We start from the raw sequence: 17,069 nt of genomic DNA, 5'->3' as shown, positions 1-17,069 counted from the left end.
TCTTAACCCTTCTGTGCCTCCGTTTTCTCATTCATGAAATGGGACAATATTCACACTGAACCGGAAAGTGATAATAAGAGAATACAACCTCATACGCCTGGCATCTACCAGGTGCTCACAAATCACAGCTGTCATCACGGAGAGTCAACGGCGGAGGAAGCGAGAGGTGGGCACGGAATTCGCAGGTGCTCAGAACGCATTTCATTTCGTTGGACTAAAATGAAGCTTTGTTTTAAATGTCCCTGTCTCATTGTTTCCAGACTGTATGTCATCTCACCATGCAGCACATAGACCGTGCAATGCTGGTAAATATAACAGGCTCCCGCGGGGGGGGGGGTGCTGATTTGTGGCGTGTGCCAGTCTCCATGGGGTGCATATTCCCACTGTGGCTGATTTCAAGCTCCCAGCCTGCCCTTACTGAACAGTCAGGAAGAGATGTCAGCGGCTCGTCACGTCATTTCCGTGGATTTCTGCTGTAAAGATACAACAGACGAGAGCGTAGATGATGGCAGTATGTAGTAAAGCCATCAGGAAATGATGAGTTTGGGATATTTATTACCTTTGTTCTTTTAAAGATTTTATTTATTCATTTGAGAGAGAGAGCAGGGGGAGGGGCAGAGGGAGAGGGAGAAGCAGACTCCCCTCTGAGTAGGGAGACCAATGCATGGATCCATCCCAGGACCCTCCTGGCTTGTGGTGAGGATCAAAGTGACGCCATAAAGATGAAAGTAGCCCTGCCCCTTCCTATCCATTTTTTTTTTTTTTTAAGAACACAAATCAGATATTACTTCCTGCTTGAAACCCTCCTCAGGCTGCCTGCGGCCTAAAGAACAAACGCCAGGTTCCTAAGGATGCCTGAAGAAGCCCCTGGACGAGTGCATTTTTGCCCCTTCCACTTGGTGTCCTGGGTCTGCTCAGCTGCCCTAGGCCTGGTGACTCCCAGATCCTGGGGGTCCTCCTCTTCTTTCTGCAGCCCAGGGACCAGCACGCAGGCCCCACATCTGTCTACCTCCAGCCACCTCCCACAGCCTCTTTCAGGCCGTCTTTCAGGATTCAATCTAAGTACAGCCCAGCATTAGCTGTGATGCCACGGAACACATCCCTGATGTGAGCCTCACTCTCCTGTGTGCAGAGGGTCCCGGGACACCTAACTCCTCGGGGTGGGCAGGAAGCCTGGCGAAGACACGCGCGAGGACTCGGGCCAGGCCCCGGCCCACTGGGGGGCGCGACCCTGCGGGTTCCGGCCCTGGGGCTGGGCTGCAGGGCGGCGGGCTAGGGAGGCCCTGCAAAGGGGCCGCGTCCGGGCTGTGGGGGGCAGGGCAGCGGGTGGGAGGGCTTCCCCGAGGTCGGTCCAGCCCCGCCGGCCCAGAGTGCCGCCAGTGGGACCTCCGGGACCTCAGCTCGGCGGGCCGCGCTTCCCGGCCTCCGCCGAGGCTTCCCCAGACCCGGCCACCACAGGCTCGCTCAGTCCATTGCCGTCCTGAATGCCCCGCGCGACTGTCCGGCGCGGTCTCGGGACCGGAGCCCCGTGTTGTGCAGGGCATGCGCGGGCCACCGGGCGCATGCCCGGTCCTCCGGAGGGGGGGTGGGGGGGGGCGGAAGCTCGGCGCGGGGACGCGGCGGGGCGCGCGCCGGGGCGGTGAAGCGCTCCTCAGCCGGTCGCCGCGCATGCGCGGCCCTCGCCTACGCAGCACGGCCAGAGGGCGCAAGCCCGCCGCTGCTGCTGCTGCTACTGCCGCCGCCGCAGCCGGCGCCGCCGCCGCCGCCGCCGCGACCGCCGCCGCCGCCGGGACCGCCGCCGCCGCCGCCGGGAGCGCTGTGCGCCCGCGGCGTGAGGCGTTGGAGGGAGCGCCGCCCGTCGGTTCGCGGCGCCGCCTCGCAGTGGTCTGCCCTCGCCTCCCGGCGCCCCGCGCGGTACTTGTGAGTGCGGGGAGGGGGCGGGGGCCGGGAAGCGGGCGGGTGGGCCGGCTCCTGGTGCTGGGGGTTGGCAGGGCCGCGGCCCGCGGGCGGAGGGCCGAGCGGGGCTAACCAGCCGGTCCGCGCCGCGGATGAGGCGGAGACGGACCCCTCCCGCGCGCCGCTTGGGAGGCCGAGGATGTGGGGAGGCCGGAGAAGTGGGGAGGACGAGGGAGGGGCCCGGGGAGGGCGGCACTCTGGGGAGGATCGGGGCGCGGGCGGGTCGGGAGATGTGGGACGGACTGGGGGTTTCCGGGAGGACGGGGATGTGGGGAGGCCGCCGGGGGGACAGGAGAGGCCAGGGAAGGGGGACGAGGGGGCGTGTTCTGGGAGAACGGCTATGGGTGGAGGACGGACTTGTGGGGAGGTCGGCGTGCTCCGGCAGGCCAGGGGACGAGGGGAGGCCGGGGGCTCGGGTAAACGGGGAGGTTTGGGGGACATGAGAAGGCCTGGGGGGGTTCGTGAAAGATGGGGAAGTTGGTGGATTCGGGGGTCTCGGAGAGACGGAGGGGCTGGAGGCCGGAGCGCACAGGGAGGCCGGGGGCTTGGGGAGGCCAGCCGGCCTCCTTGGGAGCTGGCCAATTGCCTCAAAGACAAAAGGGGGGAGAGAGAAAGGAGGAGGAAGAGGGAAATCCTTGGGGACCTGGAGGGGGGAGAAGAGCCCTGACCCGATATGGGGACTCACTGGCCCTGCGGCAGGGAAGGGCGAGCCTCGAACCCGGATCCGGGCCAGCTCTTTCCCCGCAGCTGGCGCTCAACTTGCTGTGGCCCTGTGGTTTTTGGGGCGAAAGGCCTGGAGACCTCGTTGATTCATTGTGCCTCCAAGTTTACCTCTTCCCAACCCAGCCCCCAGCTCTGCTTCTGGCTTAGGTGGAAGAAGGACTTGTTGTTTCTTTCTCTCTCCTTTCCTTTCTTTTCTCAGGAGGAGGAGGAGGGGTGTGTGTGTTACTTGGTTTTATTTAATTGCAGGATTTAGCTTAATGCAGTAAGGGTAAAAAAATTTTTTTAGTCATTTCAACAGTGTCTCATTCTTGCATGGTTAGCCTGCAGCTGGGTTTTTGGCAGTGAGACTAAGATAATAGTAATGTAGTAATTATGGGAACTGGTTGAAATACATTCAAGCTGAAGGCGGTGTAAGGATTTGGGGATCTGTACATAAGACGACCAACGCTGGGATTCTTAGGTAGAATGTCAACATTTTCGTGGTTGGAAAAATAGGCCATTACTATTTGAAATGAAATACCAGAGCCTCACTCTTAATATTTTATTTGTAAAACTCATAATGGAAGCAGTCTTCTCTTGGAAATGTGTGAACTCTGGTCAGTTGTCTCATCTCTTGAAAACCTGAAAGGTGGATGAAGTGATGGAAAGATACATTGCAAATTAGCATTCACCTTATTTTTGTTGAGATCCAATGTAGGTGATTTTTTCATGCCATTGTGCTTTGGAGATAATTTTTAACATCCTGCAATATTTAAACACATGAAACTTCTGAAGAAAGTTTGCGTTCCGGTGTCTTTATGAGTACATTGTTTTCTCTCTGTGGCTGTCCTTGGAGGTGAAACACTGAATGAGCCTACCACTCGTGTCTTGAATACATTTGTGTGCTAAATGTTGTCGAAGCAGCAAGATCCCATGTTACACATTCTTTAAGTAATATCTTTCCGGTGATTATCATATACTCTGATTTAATAATGAAAACTGGGGAAAGATTGTTTAAAACCCATTGCTGTCTTTTAAAGGATCCCACAATCAACCTAAGACTTGAGTATATACACTGAATAAAAGGACCTACGCATTGTTCAGAGGTTATGATGCATCAAGAAGCAAGTCCTTGGATAAATAAAGACATTGAATCCAGAACTTAGTGTTTAAGGTTTGGGGCCAAGAGTCCTGGGGCAGAGCCCTACAGGAGAGAGGACTTCAGCCTCTTTTCAGGCCGGCGGTCCGCTGAAGGTGAGTCGTGATTAGGAGTGAAGCTCCATGAGTGCGATGGGGTGGAAGTGTCCGGTGAAACCAGAAGTTAGGAGCCGCAGTGAGGATCATTAGAACATTTCTCACTAACATCGTTTCTCTAGCACTCCATGCCCATTGTTGGAAATTAGAGAACTTGACATTCCAATTCTTAAAATTGCGTTCTTCAGCAAGTCACATAACTTTTCTCGCTGGGAAGTTTGAGAAATTGTCTAAATAACAATTGTATTGTTAAAGCTATCCCCTTAAAAAAATGCTGATTAGTTCCCGCAGGAAAAATTATAGTGTCTTCTGTGTACTGTATATGTTCTATCGTGTAGTAAAGAGTCATTTTGAACATGACTCTTCTTTTTTGGATGTTAGTTTTGAGTTGCTACTTCTCTATCTCTAAAGATTTTATGGAAACCTTTTTTCCTGTATTTTTAAGTGTCTTAATTTTGAGAAAATACTTGTCTCAAGGGTAACACAGGAAAGATGAGAGTCAAAGTCTTAATATGTAAGTCTTTAACTTTTGAAAGTAAACATTTTCAGTTTAGACAGTTTTCGGCTAAAATCTTGTTTTAAATTTCAATATAATTAAAAATTCTATCGTTTGTGAAATGAGGGGTTTTTTTTGGCTTGTAAACCAGTAAAGTTTAGTTTCTGTAGTAGTTTATTTTGTCTTAAAGCTCGAGCTTAAGAACTTATTTCGTTACTGTATGTCCTTACTAAAATCCCTTAAATAATTAGCAAAATATTGCTGTGGGGGTCTTTGGGAATTTTTACTGATGCCTATAGAAATTATTTAAAATGCAAATTCTAAAAACTTGGGCAAAGTAAATGACTTTATTTGAGTGAATAGTAGTAAATTCCAGGAAGTTTGTGAGTGCAGTAAGCATTCAAATCTGAAGTCGCATCTCTGTCCTTAGAAGGATCCTCGGTGGAAGAGGATGAGCGCGGTTCCAGCTCCTGTTTGGGTGTACCTGTGTTTCAGTGCCTCAGCCAGCTGCCTTAAGTAGTTGTTTTTTTATGTCTCTTCTGAAAACCATGTTTCGTAGTGGATTATTTAAACCGTTGATGGCTTTTTCTCTCTGCTAATATTTGTGCAAGGTTTTTTTTTTTCTCTCTTCCATTTCATGACTACCAAAAGGCAACCTAGTGTAGGAGAAATGAAATGCCACTTTGTGGCATTAATTTCTAGGAATGGTGCCAAATCTTACCATTCAGAACTACATAAATGTGTTTCTGATTATAAAGTGCCAGAAGAACCCCCTCTCTTCCTGTCTGTAACAGTTGTATTGTTTTTTTTTGCTAGGCTCTATCATGGAAATAAAATTCAGATAGGCATATGTAATTCAACTTTCAGGATAGGTGAGATTTTTAGCAAATGCCGTTAATTATGGTCTGATTTGCATAAACACTAATGAAGTGGTTTTTAGAGGAAAGTATGAAATAGATGTTTTTGGCTGGGTGGCACTATTGCCACTTTTTAGCAGTTGAAAGCCTCCGAGAAGGGAACAAGTAGCATCGTCACAGAGTTTACTTATTTGTCAGGACATGAAGGTCTTTCCTTGCAAGCTTTGTATTGAACGAAACAAATTCTGCCTAGATCTTATTGATATACATTGGCATTTACTGTAAACTCATTTTTCAGAACAAGAAAAATGACCAAAGTCATACATGTGAATGTTATCCACTGATAGGGGAGGAGATGTAATGTTACTGCTACGTGTGGGGTATTGTGTGTTGTTGGTAGGTGTCACTACCTTTTTACCGATGAATTAAATCTGGGAGATGACACGTGCCAGACCTGAGGTGATTGCTTTCATGCTTTTTCTCCTTTATTCCTCCTGAGAACCATTGAATGTGCTATTGCTATCCTCATTTTTGCAGAGGAGACACTGGAAGTTTGGAGTTCGAGGAGCTTGCCGTGGGCCTCTTGGCCCACAAGGGGTAGGTCCTTGTTGGCTGGGCCTGCTGAACTCTCTGTGCAGCTTCTAGGACCAGACAGGACTAGAGCAGCAGTAGTCTCACAGATCTGAACCCAGCCTTCCGAAGGGGGAGTGAGTAGCATGCAGGTGTAAGTACCGTGTCTGGGAGAGTTGAAATAATTATATTTTCTGTTTGAATCTGACGCTTTCATATCATGAAGCTGTGATCTGGCCAACATGGTGTAGGTAAACATTTTAATGAACATACCAAAATTGTTTGTTTTAAGTTAATTTAAAATCAGTTAAATACAAATATATAATGCATAGTGCAGTGATTGACGCTTATTTGTTCAAGGTTGTGCTTTAGTAACCTCTACATTGTTACAGAGTTTTTTCATTGGTGACTTTTTTTGGGGGGGGTGTCAGTGTTTATGAATATAGTTTTGTGGGAAGCAAGGTGTAATGTGAGGGAAAAGTAAATTGTAAATTTCTCATGCAGGTTTCATCCCCTTGTAGTAAATCCTAGAATTTATAATCTCTAACACATTGCTGCTCTATAAATGTTTCTGAAGTGAATGTGCTCGTTCTCGCCGATTTAGAATTTTCCATCGTGCTTTTAAGACTTGACGTACTCTGTCCTCCTTTATTTAGGGCCAGTGGACCAAAACCAAGGCTCAGAAGAACCTAAAAAGTTGTATCTATGGGCTGTCTGTGCCTAGGATCTCCTTTCTGCCTCCATTTTCTATCTTAAAAGTCCTGCCATCTGGTGCTTTGGATTGTGCTGTGAACGGTAGGTGCTTGTTGGGTCTACTTGTGACCAAAGCACCATGTGTTTGTCTTTGATGGACTGAAGAAAGAGCTGACGTGGTTTTATACATTCCATATTTGTAGTGCATTGTGTGTCTTTTTATAGAATTTAAGCAACACGAGGGCAGAAACTTTGTTTTACACACTATGGCATCCCCAGTGTCTGACACAATATTTATTGAATGAAAGAACCCAGGCTCATTCGTTGTTGGAGAACTGTTCCTGCATCAGTCAGCAGTCCACTGTTTTTTGTTTGCCTTGGTAAAGAACCTTACTTACAAACCAGGTAGGACTTGATACCAGGGAGAACTTGGATTATCTGTTTCTATCTTTGTCTGCTTTATTTTAGATTATAAATATCATGAAACTTGAGCTGCGGGAAAAAGGCATTTCTCTGTCCCTTTATGGTTTTCAAATGTTTTTTTCTAGAAATTAATTTTGTAGGAATTGGTCATGTGTTCGTTAGGACTCATTCTATATTCTGAAGACCTAGGAAGTTGGGATTTATAAAAGATCCTTGATGACTGGTCTAGAAGCTCTAATGTATCTTTTACTAATCAGTTGGATTCATCATGTACTTTACAAGGGTTTTACATTATGCCCTGAAACCATTTTTAAAAATGCATCTTCCCAGGGGCGCCTGGGTGGCTCAGTTGTGAAGCATCTGCCTTTGGCTCAGGGCATGATCCCAAGGTCCTGGGATCGAGCCCCACATCGGGCTCCCTGCTCCGCTGGCAGCCTGCTTCTTCCTCTCCCACTTCCCCTGCTTGTGTTACCTCTCTCGCTGGCTGTCTCTCTCTGTCAAATAAATAAATAAAATCTTAAAAAAAAAAAATCCATCTTCCTAACACTGTAATGCCAGTTCCATGACACACCGGCCTTCCGATGATCTGCTTAGAGAGTCTTTTACGTTGTTGTTCAGAGTAAACGTTTTGAGCAACAGGTCACTTACCTTCACTCAGGCAAGAAAAGTCAGTATTTGGGTAAAAAAAAGAGTTTGTTCTTCCTCAGCAAGTTCCCCTTGGTCTTGCTTATTGCGAAGGGAAACACGTGCGTGCGCACACCACAGTAAACCAGTAAACTGGTTGTTTGCAGTGGTTCTCAAAGTACAACTGCATCACCATCACTTGGCCGGGTTAGAAATGCCTGTGCTCGTGCCCCACCTCTGACCTCCTGAATCAGACTCGGGGGGTGGGGCCCGCAGTCTGTTTGAACATGCTGTCCAGGAGCTTCTGTTGCATGCTAATGTCTGTCAACCACTACTTGAGAGTGTTTTAAGAGAAATGCAAGTCGTAGCAGGCAAAAAATCAGTCGTAAATGGCAGAGGCATGTGTTTGGCTTCTGACCACTTAGATTTGCTAGTGAGATTGCCTTCACTTCAGGACTCTTTTTCAGTATGTTTTTCAGGTTTTCTAGAGTCTTGGGAAGACCTCACAACTAATTTTGTTTAGGGATTTTGAATGTTTTATGCTGAGGTCATTAAATTCTTTTGAATCTTGGTTTGGATTTTAAATAAATGATTTTGCATTGAAATAGCAATTTGTATGGCCCCTGGACTTGTGGTTTTTGGCAGATAGCAGGAAAGTGTGTATATGTGGGTGCTCAAGGCACGTGTTCCCTGGTGGTTTTGTTTTGGTGTTGAAAGATTGGCTTGCTTATATTACAGTCAGGATGATTTCCAAGTCTTGGGGTGACTACTAAAACAGTATTGTGTGAATTGATTCTATGCCTAGCATTAAAGTCATATCTAAATTTAATATATATTGTTTTGCCTTTGTCCTTTATTTTTTCCCTAAGATCAGAGCTAGATAAAAGTTAGTGTTCAAAGATGGAATTGGTGATATGCTTACTTTCTACTATGTCTTATGCAGAGTTGGACGCACCTGAAGGCAAATAGAATATTGTGAGCTCAGGGACAGGGACTCTGTATTATCCTGTACGTATCTGTGGGTCCTTCACAGCTTCCTCCTCCTCCTATAGTGGGTTGGCCCTCAGTCATTGGTTTAATGATTGAAGAAGACTCTGTGCTCCTGCTGAGGGGGCCTTGTGATCTTGAAGTACATGAAGTTGTTACTAAGGTAGAGAAGAGAATTAGGGACAGACGGGTGGACTTAGGTTACCATAATGTGGACGCGAAGTACAAAGGATGTTTCCACGTACCTCTTCTGGCCCCCATCAGACTGAGTCAGTGGTGTAGCCCTGTGATGGAGAAAATAAAAGGAATGAGCTGGTGGGAAAAAGTGATCTGAAACAGTTTCTTTCTCCTTACATTGGTCAAGTGAAGTTAAAGTTCTAGTTTATAGTCAGTTATAGACTGTGACCCCACTAAATGTACATCAGAGCGCTTGGCCTGGAGCACCTCTCAGTGAGGGAGTCTCCTGTTGCTCCCCGCTGTGCTGGGAGGCTCCAGCCGCCCCCCAGTCTTCTCTCTAATGACTGCTTCAGCCCTGCTCTGGTCTTGTGTCAGTCGCCCCGCCCCGCCCCTTCTGGTGGTTTCTGCTGTGTTGCTGCCTTGTGGTTTTAAATAGCCTTTTCCTGGTTACAGTGAGGTTGCACATCTTTTTATACATTTACTGGCCATTCGGATGCACTGTTTTTCGAAGTGCCCATATTTTTCTGTTAGGTTATTTTTAAATTGATTTGTAGACTATATATATTCAGAACACACATTCTTTGTTGGTTATGTATTTTGCTGCTGTCTCTTCCCACTTTGTCATATGCAGTTTCACTGACTCAGTGGTTTTTGTGTGTGTTTTTTTTTTTTTTATGAATAGAAGTTCTTAAGTTTAATTAGTGCCATTTGTCAGTCTTTTCCTTTGTAAGCTTTTTGTGTCTTTCCCTGCCCTGAGGTCATGAACTAGTTCCTCATTTATTCTCTAAATGCTTTTATACTTGTGCTTTTAACCTTTAACTTTGTAATTCTCTCAGAATTGGTTTTGGTGCATAATCTGAAGAAGGAATCCAGCTTCATTAACCTGTGGACAGGCTAGTTGTCCGAACACCGTTCATTGAAAAGAGCATCTTTCCCCCAGCGCTCTGCAGTGCCCCTTTTCTTGGAAATGAAAGGTCCGTGTGTATGTGCATCTGTTTTGGACTTTCTTGAATTCCACTGGTACTGCCCAGTTTAAGTTGCTTCAATTATTTTAGTTTTATAACAGGTCTTATTGTGGAACTCTTCCCACTTGGTTCCTTTTTAAGCATACCTTGGCCCTCCTTGACCCTTTGCAGATCTGTATCTGTTTTAGAATCCCTTGCTGACTTGCAAGGAATTTCTTCCTGCTGTTGCTTGGGATGACGTCGAACGTGATCAGTGTGTGGAGAGTCGTTTCTTGGTTTGAGTTATTACAAATAAAGCCTTTGAATAATTTTGCTCAAGTCTTCATGTGACCATCGGCTTTTGTTTTTCCTGGAAATGGTTGGGTCTAGCACTGTAATGGCTGGATCCTGTGGTAGGCCTATGTTGGCTTTTTGAGAAAGTGTCAAACTCTGTCCTGGAATGGCTGAACCATTTCACATTCCTCCCAGCTTTGTGTGAGAGTTCCAGTCACGCTGGATCGTTGGGGCAACATTTGGTATGGTTAGTCTTTTAGCTTTTCAGCCATTCCGATAGGTGTGTAATGGTTTTTCTTTGTGGTTTTGCCACCTGTGTATCTTTTGGTGTTCAAATCTTTTGCCTATTAAATTTTTTTTCTTATTGGTGGGTTCTTTATATATTCTGGATACAAGTCTTTGTCAGATGTGTGCTGTGCTTTTCTCTCATGCTATGGTTTGTTTTTGCATTCTCTCTCTCTCTTTTAAAGATTTTATTTATTTATTCGAGGTAGGGAGAGAGAGCGGGATGGGGGAGGGGCCGAGGGAGAGGGAGCAGCGGACTCCCCGCTGAACAGGGAGCCTGCTGCCTTTGGGACTCAATCCCAGCACCCTGAGATCATGACCTGAGCCCAAGGCAGACACTTAACTGACTGAGTCTCCCAGGTACCCCTGGACTGTGGTTTTTCAGTGTCGTAGTTAAGAAGTTGTTGCCTAATCCTAGGTCACAAAGGTTTTCTCCTTTATTTCCCTCCATCCCCCTCTAGAAAAGTTTCAGGTTTACATTTAGGTCTGTGATTCATTTTTATTTATGGTGTAGGATATTATTTGTAGGATTCTTAACTTAGTTCTGATTATTTGTAGGAGTCTATTGAGGCATAGAATGAAGATATAGCTCCTTCTGAGAGCTTTTTTTTTTTTTTTTTTTCTTTTTTGCTTCAACCAGTTTAAAGCAGGTTTAAGGCTTGAGGTATTTTGGACCGCCCAGTGCTGTGATTTTACTGGAGAGGTGACTCATCTCTGGTTTCTTTTATCTTGAGCTCTGTAGCCTTTAGGGCCCTGCTTCTGGAGGTAGTGTTTTTGGTTAAACACCCTAAGGGACCCAGCTTTTGATTCTTACTCCTCTTTCCCTGAATGGTTGTAAAAATGAAAGTTGAAAATTTTCAGAATTGGCAAATGACTGCAGGGCAGAGGTGGTTTCTGTGCTTGTTCATCTCTTTGGGTTCCTGATTTCACTTTAATTTTGGCCTGTTCTTTCCTTATTGTCTTGTCAGTTTCTGGTTGATTTTAAGATTTTAAAGTATTCTGTCCATCTTTTTTAGTCTTTTTCAGGGGAATGATTGGGCCAGATAACATAGCCTGTAGTTAAGGATACAGGGAAAAGTGTGTTTTATTTCACTGCAGTGTTTGGAGTCTAGACTTGGATCTGTGTCTCCTGTAGTCGTTGCTAGCTGTGTGTGGCTCTTTAAATTAAAATTAAATAAAATGAAAAGTTCTGTTTGACAGTCACACTAGCCCCAGTTTGGGTGCTCAGTATGCAGGTGTGGCTAGTGGCTACCACCTCGGACAGTGCAGAGATGGGACATTTTCATCGTCATGGAGCGTTCTCTTACACAGTGCTGGCCGGACTCTTGACTTTTTCCAAAGTCCGCCTAGAGCAGGAACAGCTAGACAGAGGATTGAGCCTCTTTGACAGGCGTATCATGGAGCCTGTCTCTAAGGTGGTGTGGGTTCTCAGACCGGTATAGGTGGGATCATGGGAGGCTGTGGTGCACTGAGTAGAAAACCACTAAGTACTGATATTTAATTTACAAATACCTGCCTAGTGCTTCCTTAGGGTGTCTGTTTCTTTCTTTTTTCTTTAATTTACAAAAAGTAGCAGTAATTTAAAAATTATCAAAATTAAATAGCGAGTCAAAAATTAAATTTTACCCTTAGCTAAAGTCTCAGGTATTAGTAATCAAAGATGTCTAGGTATCATAGTTTGTGTAGAGACGCAGGTCTTTTTAGTAGAAAGAGCATCTTAACTAGGAAACAGGAGGTTGAGGTACAAATACTGGTGCGTTGCCTTTAGTCACGTGACTTCTGATACTGTCTATATAAACTCTAGTATCTGTGATCTTTGAAGCTCTGCGTGCAGTTACTATGTGGGATGGTGTACACATGTAAAGTGCCAGGACAGTTGACCCCTGAACAGTGCGGGCCGCCGGACCCTTCCCCATAGTTGAGAATCGGCAGTTAGCACATATTTTGTATGTGTATCATATACTGTATTATAAAAAGGTAAGTTAGAGAAAAGAGGATGTTGAGAAAATTATGAGAAACTACATTTACTATGCGGCATGTATCAAAAAAAATCTGTGTATACGTGGACCCAGTTGTTGAGGCGTCAACAGTATTAAATACCTGTCTTGTGCCTGGTGTAGTGTCAGCCCCCGGGGGCACAGACAGGAGGGGAGTGAGGCAGTCAGCGTGCAGTGTGATGCCTACAGTGATAGTGCCAGAGCAGAGTGCTCTGAGGACCTGGAGGGCATGTCCCCGTCACGGTCACGCTCAGAGGTCAGCAAACTTTCTCTGTTAAAGGTCAGATAGTAAACATTTCAGGCTTTGTAGGCCACATAGGGCCTGTCACATAGCTGCCTTTTTTTTTTTTTAAACAACCTTTAAAAGGGTAAAAACCTTGATTAGCCCAGAACCATACAGAAACTGGCTGTGGACCAGATGCCGTGACCTCTGCAGGTCTGGCTGTCTGCAGGGATCTGTAGAAAGAGAGTGGAAGGTGGGAAGCAGGCAGGGCCTCGTGGAGGACATGCCCGCTCTAACGGTGCAGAGGCGGGAGAGGCTGGGGTCTGTGAGACTGGATGTTTTTACTAGTGTTTAGGAGTACAGAAAGGGTTGGGTCGAGAAGGAGGTAGGGTTGATACTATTGACAAGATCAGAGCAGCGTGTGGTTGATTCTGACGGGAGCAGATTCCTATGGCAAGCGGGTGGTTAACTAGTACAAGGGTCGGTCAAGGAGGTGTTGCAGTCATGCGCTTCAGAAGGGAGAGGAGCCAAGCCTTTGTCATTAAGGGAATGGCTGCCCGGTGTCTGTCGCCCAGCTAGTAAAGTGATGGGCAAAGTTCAGATGGTCCAATCTAACAGCCTGTGTCCTTTTAATTCTACAATTACGTTGTACACACAAGTGAAGAAGGCCTTAATTAAGGGCGTGACTGAGGAACTGGAGAGAGGGTGATTTGAAGCCTGTTTCTCAGCCAGTCTCCAGGCTCTGACCTGGGAAATGAAGAGCCAGGGCTGAGAGAGGGGGCGTCCAGAGCAATTCCAGGATGGCTCCCAGATTTCTCCCTTGGTGAAAAGTCCATGAAGATCTTTTTGTTTTTAAGTGCTTACTGATCAGACTGTTTGTTGCTTAAGGAGGAAATGCTCTCTCCTAGGTCCATGAACCCCAGAAGCGGTACGCAGAATTGTGTGTATGCACATGAGCTGTTTTCCTGGGGTAGGATGCTTGGGCTTTTGTCCCATTATCAAAAGTGAGCCCAGCCCAAGGCGGGGGCACTCCTTGTTATTGGACTGTGGATGTCTGACACTCTGCCCGGGTGTGAGGCTGTAAGGGAAAGCTAAGCATCCAAATCACAGGACTGTTACTGTAAGTGTCATACATCCCAGACCGCTACATAAAACACAGGCACATGAAGCTGTCACCTGAGCCCAACTGTACCAACCGAGGTCTACCAGCCAGCAGTGCAGATGTCTCCCCTGGCCTCCGAGAGACAAAACAAGGCCCGGTTTTTGTACATAGAAGGCCAGCCAGGAGAGTTTGGGACTCTCGTTGGCATGGATGTTTCAACATGCTGTTGTACATGAGATGAAGCTAAAGTTTATAAACTATTAGGAATATCTTAACAGTCCCATGGCTCTGAGAGATGGACCAGTGTCACTTTTAGTTGGCTGTGTTCGTTCCAAAAAGGAGTGTAGTTTTTCTGTCCACTCAGAAGTGCGTTGATAGTTAATAGTTGTAAGACAGTACCTAACTCGTCCTGTTACAGTTAGCTCTTCCGTGAACAGATGCAGGAGGAACTGGGCAGCTGGTGGTTTATGTTCGCACCAGGCAGATGAATGTGGTGTCCTGGAGTCTAAACTGGATTGGTTCCTGTTTGACATTAGCATTATATGTAATTTAGGAATTACAGACTCTGGATTATAGCAGTCCGTGCAGAGATTTGCTGTTTTTGGTGATATATGGCTGCCCTATAGAAGTTGAGGCTTAGAGGGGAGCGTTTGGAAATGGGTTTATGTCTGAGAAAGTTTCCCTTTTCCTGTTGACAGGACTGTGACCTCCATTAAGGGCCAAGTGTCATGAATGGCAAAGATCTAAGAAATGATGGAATTCAGTGATGGTGTAGACGTTAGAAGTGAAAAACCCTAGGCTGTTTAAAATATCACCCTTAAGATTTCAGGCTGGGGATAATTGTGATTCCAGTGTAGGTAAAAAGTTTGGCGTCTCCTTGGCTGTGTCATGGCAAAAAAAAGCTTTGCTTTTTGCTTTGGGAAAAATACATTAGTTGTGTCCTAAGGAATTGACTTGATAAAAGAGGTAGCAGGAGTAACTTAGTTTAAATGCAAGTTGTCTACATATGAATGAATTTTTGTCGGGTGACGGTTGATGATTTGGTTGGTGAAGAGTTGATGTTTGATTTTCGTCTTTGAGTCTGCCCTTTCAACTATTTCATTGGAAATTCTAAACTTTTCCACTGGGTGTTTGCCTCCTTTATTTTTATTGTTTTAGGTAGTCTAGGATTTTAGAGGTTGATCTAAATTTAGGGATCAACTGGTCCGGGGCTCCCACTTTAGAGATGAAGAAATAACAGGGTAAGGCTCCTTGGGTAAATGGCTCCTTGATACTGACAGAGGAGAACTCTCAAGATTCTCTCAGCTGTCTTGACCTTTAGCTCACGGGTGATCTTTTTAGTAGATGAGAAGGGTATGAAGACAGCTTCTAAAACTCAGGTTTCCTATTAACTGTCAGGAGATTGAAAAAAATGGATGTAATTGAAAAATGGGTGAGAAATGGACACCATTGAATCCGTTGTTCACACTGTATCCAAGTAACTTGTGGTTTGCATTCAGTCATTTATTTCTACATTGTCTTGGATATTTGAGGAATGACAAAACAAATCTCACACGTGTATATAGTCTAAGTTTTAGAAGACTAATAATGCCAGTTGTTCTCACTTCTCTACCAGATTCAGAGCGTTGTCCTGAGTCACTCTTGACTCTTGAGCATCTTGTCCTGATGGGGAGTCATTAAAAAGAAGACAGTCCTGGGGTGCCTAGCTGGCCCAGTGGGTGGAGCATGTGGTTCTTAATCTTGGGGTTGTGAGTTTGAGCCCCACGTTGTGTGTAGAGATTATATAAGTGAGTAAGTAAGTAAGTAAATTAAAAAAAAAAAAAAAGACGGTCACTGCCTCAGGAAGCTTTTGGGTACGTCAGTGGTCCTGAAAGTAGTGTATGTAAGAATCACCAAGGAGAGTATATGAGAGATGCAGGCAGGGGGGCCTGGTGCCTTAGTCAGTTAAGCGTCCTACTCTTGTTTTGGGCTTAGGTCATGATCTCAGGGTCATAAGATCCAGCCCTGTGTCAGGCTCTGTGCTCAGTGTGGAGTCTCCTTTCCTGCCCCACCGCCTCGTGATCTGGCTTTTTCTTTCTCAAAAAAAAATTTTTTTTTAATGCAAATGCCTGTTATTATCCCACAGAGATGTTGGATGATCATTGCTGATGTGGAAGCCTGTCACCTGCATTTTATTTATTTTTTATTTTATTTTATTTGTTTTTTAAAGATTTTATTTATTTATTCGACAGAGACAGAGACAGCCAGTGAGAGAGGGAACACAAGCAGGGGGAGTGGGAGAGGAAGTAGCAGACTCCCAGCGGAGGAGCCTGATGTGGGGCTTGATCCCATAATGCCGGGATCACGCCCTGAGCAGAAGGCAGACGCTTAACCGCTGTGCCACCCAGGCGCCCCTGTCACCTGCATTTTAAACTAGCATCTCCTCGTGCTGAAAGAACACTGCTGTAGTGTTGCTGTAAGGACGTTGTAAATCATCAGGACCTAGAGTTTGGGAGGCCCCCAAGACTACCTGCAGGTTCCGTGGTTCACTAGAAGGACTTAGAGAACTGCGAGAAGCCATTATCCTCATGGTTATGGTTTATTACAGGGCAAGGATGCGGACAGAAGTCAGTGAAGGAAAGGCACACCGGGCAAAGTCCAGGGAAGACCAAGCATGAGCTTCTAGTTGTCCTCTCGCAGTGCAGGTGTGCTGACTTCTCCCAGCACCGATGCTGCCAACCAGGGAAGCTCACCTGAGCCTTGGTGTCCAGGATATGTATTGGGGGTTGTCCCATAGGCACTGCCTACATGGCTGAGTTTAGTCTCCAGTCCCTCTGGAGATCAAACTGGTGTCGTGTGTGGCGCAAGGCTCCACCAGAAATCAAATTGTTAGCATGGACTGTCTGGTGTGGCCGAAGGCCCCCAGCTAAACAAAGACCGCCTTATCAGGCAGGGGATTCCAAAGGCTCAGAGGTGACTTCCCAGGAGCTGGGCAATGGCCAAATCTTCCCTGGGGCAAGCTTAATCCTTTCCTGCATACAGCCTAGAAAGTAAATTGTTATTCCTGTCATTACTGGGGAGTTCAAGAAATTACTGCTTTTGGGGCGCCTGGGTAGCGCAGTCCTTAAGCGTCTGCCTCCGGCTCAGGGTGTGATCCCGGCGTTCCGGGATCGAGTCCCACATCGGGCTCCTCCGCTGGGAGCCTGCTTCTTCCTCTCCCACTCGCCTGCTGTGTTCTCTCTGTCACATAAATAAATAAAATCTTCCAAAAAAAAGAAAAGAAATTACTGCTTGTAGGTAGAAGATACATTGCAACCACATGTAGTGTAATTTGCCACAAAACTAAAATACCAGAATTTCTGCACCCAAGTGAAGATGTCTCCAGAAGTGTGTCATACTTGACACCTGTCGTAATGTTTTCATCAAGAATTTGAGTAAAGAACAGGAGTTAATGCTGGGAGACCGTTCATTTTTAGAATCAGGATTTGAAAATACTTCGACAGGTT

At 46.0% G+C, this 17,069-nt stretch overlaps 1 protein-coding gene across 1 annotated transcript in view; it reads left to right on the top strand.

Annotated features, from left to right (window-relative positions):
• The first annotated feature begins 1,697 nt into the window (after positions 1 to 1,697).
• Positions 1,698 to 17,069, top strand: part of LOC125281390 (ral guanine nucleotide dissociation stimulator-like) — a 102,180-nt gene continuing 86,808 nt past the window's right edge. The window contains exon 1 of the mRNA XM_057312732.1: positions 1,698 to 1,920. The gene's annotated coding sequence lies outside the window, so the exon portion shown is untranslated. The remainder of the gene's footprint in view (positions 1,921 to 17,069) is intronic.

Source organism: Ursus arctos, unplaced genomic scaffold (assembly GCF_023065955.2).
Source record: "Ursus arctos isolate Adak ecotype North America unplaced genomic scaffold, UrsArc2.0 scaffold_16, whole genome shotgun sequence".
Lineage (NCBI taxonomy): Eukaryota > Metazoa > Chordata > Mammalia > Carnivora > Ursidae > Ursus > Ursus arctos.
This window is presented reverse-complemented; position numbering and strand designations above follow the sequence as displayed.